This window comes from Galeopterus variegatus, unplaced genomic scaffold (genome assembly GCF_000696425.1).
Source record: "Galeopterus variegatus unplaced genomic scaffold, G_variegatus-3.0.2 Scaffold3864, whole genome shotgun sequence".
NCBI lineage: Eukaryota > Metazoa > Chordata > Mammalia > Dermoptera > Cynocephalidae > Galeopterus > Galeopterus variegatus.
Genome location: NW_007729975.1, coordinates 87,095 through 89,311, shown reverse-complemented (window position 1 = coordinate 89,311; position 2,217 = coordinate 87,095).

Below are 2,217 nucleotides of genomic sequence, written 5' to 3'. Positions count from 1 at the left end.
GGTCTAGCTCATTCCCACCACCATGGGGATTCTTTGAGCTCCCTCATTACCAGAATTCACCAGGAATGCCATGGAGATCAGCTCTTCCAGACTCTTAACTTGCAAAATTCTTTGCCTAAAATAGTGTTATACAGAAGTCTACAATATGCTAAAAGACAAAACAAAACAAAAACAAAAACTGGAACAGAACTCCTTTGGTTGGAGAGAAGGAGAAAGTAGGGGCAGCATTCTGCCTTGCACACAGTGGGTGCTTAAATGTTGCATGAGTGAACGGCTGTACCTGTGCCCCACCTGTCTGGCTAACCGTATCCACCCGTCCCATGTCTCATTAGTCCAGGGTGTCCCTCTTGTGATGTGTAGCTGTCTGGCCTGAGGGCTCTCCCACTCTAATGGAATCCTTTGGGAGCTAAAATGCCTCCCTCTGATGGAGACAGTGAACGTGAGCATTTCACATGCTGATGACAGAGTAGCTAAGAACAGACAACCATGTCCACGTCGCACATGCTTGGTATATTCACAGGGGCAGATGCGCAGTGGAGAAAAGGGAGATTTGTTCAGACTTGTGGTATGACACAGCTGATGCTTCTGGAAGGCCAGTGGAAGTTACAACATAGCAGAACTTTTTTCCAAAAATAGTTGAATACTAGGTCGGTCCCCATTATGACTTTTCCTCTTATCATGTTTCCCGTTATTCATCCCAGGGCTACAAAAACACACCCCTAAAGCTCTCTTCTGGAAGCAATTTCAAATCACACTTCTATTATAAAAAAGCAATGTATTATTTTTCTCATGCCATGGATGGAAAAACTAATTCTCCACCAAATGTGTCTTAGAAAGGCAGCCAGAGGTCGAACTGACGCCAGAAAGGATGAGCACTAGGTTTTCCAAATGTGGGAATAGAAAATGAATGGTGTCAGACACTGCACTTGAACTATGAGCTCTAAAATATAATCCCAACATTTAAACCTGTAAAAAAACAAAGATACAATAACATAAAATAAAGGCATAGAATGATGTTGAAATTACAATTAAAATTGAAACTTTTTGGGGTAGCATCGCTTTCTCAGCACTTTCCTGCCTTTACCCTCTACTCTCACNTGATGTTTTTTTCTTCATGACTTTGACATAGAAATAGAAGACTATATATAACAGCTCTTGAATTCAGAATACTTTCCACTTATTTCTTTAGACAACACTTTCGTTCTTGAAGACTGACGCATTCTGGCATTTGGTGGATAAGGAGGCAGAGACTAGTGAGGTGTGGCGCGGTTCCCACAACAAAGGAACGAGGCCATGCATGGGAGGGCCTGGGTCTAGCTCATTCCCACCACCATGGGGATTCTTTGAGCTCCCTCATTACCAGAATTCACCCAGGAATGCCATGGAGATCGGCTCTTCCAGACTCTTAACTTGCAAAATTCTTTGCCTAAAATAGTGTTATACAGAAGTCTACAATATGTTAAAAAACAAAACAAAACAAAAACAAAAACTGGAACAGAACTCCTTTGGTTGGAGAGAAGGAGAAAGNGAAACTTTTTGGGGTAGCATCGCTTTCTCAGCACTTTCCTGCCTTTACCCTCTACTCTCACGACTAAGATGTTACAGGAGTGGCTTTTATGCATCTTTGAACTGTCCTAACCGCCTTTGACAACTGATCTCTATTTCTGTAAACGAAATTCACAATCACCATTCAATATTGTTCAGATGTATAGAGTTTACAAATATATAACATGTTAGGTCCTCATTATTCCCGCTCCCTCGTGACACTGAGTTGCTGTGCCAGTCCCTGCCATGGCTTCTTTTCTCCCTTCTAGAGACACAGTCCAATTAGAGCAGCCGGGCGCCGATCACTTGATCACGGTGCCAGGAAAAGCCCGTTTCTTTACCATTGACGCAGCACTCACCAGGTGCCAGGCGATGTCCTGAATGCCTTGCTAATATTAACTCAATCCTTAAAACGAACCTATGAGATCAGCACTATTCATGTCCTGCTCTCCCAGACGAGGACACAGAGGTGCAGATAAGTCAAGCAGCTTGGTCACACATCCCCCGACCGCTACGAGGGGCAGGTGTCATTCAATCCCACAGTCTGCCTGCAGAGCTGGGGTCTGCAGTTGTCCCCTCTGTGCCTCTCGCCCTCCCATTTAAGCGACAAGAGTGAGCATTCTCGGAGAGAACGGCGGCCGGCCCTTCACAGATGTGTGCTGCTCACGCTGG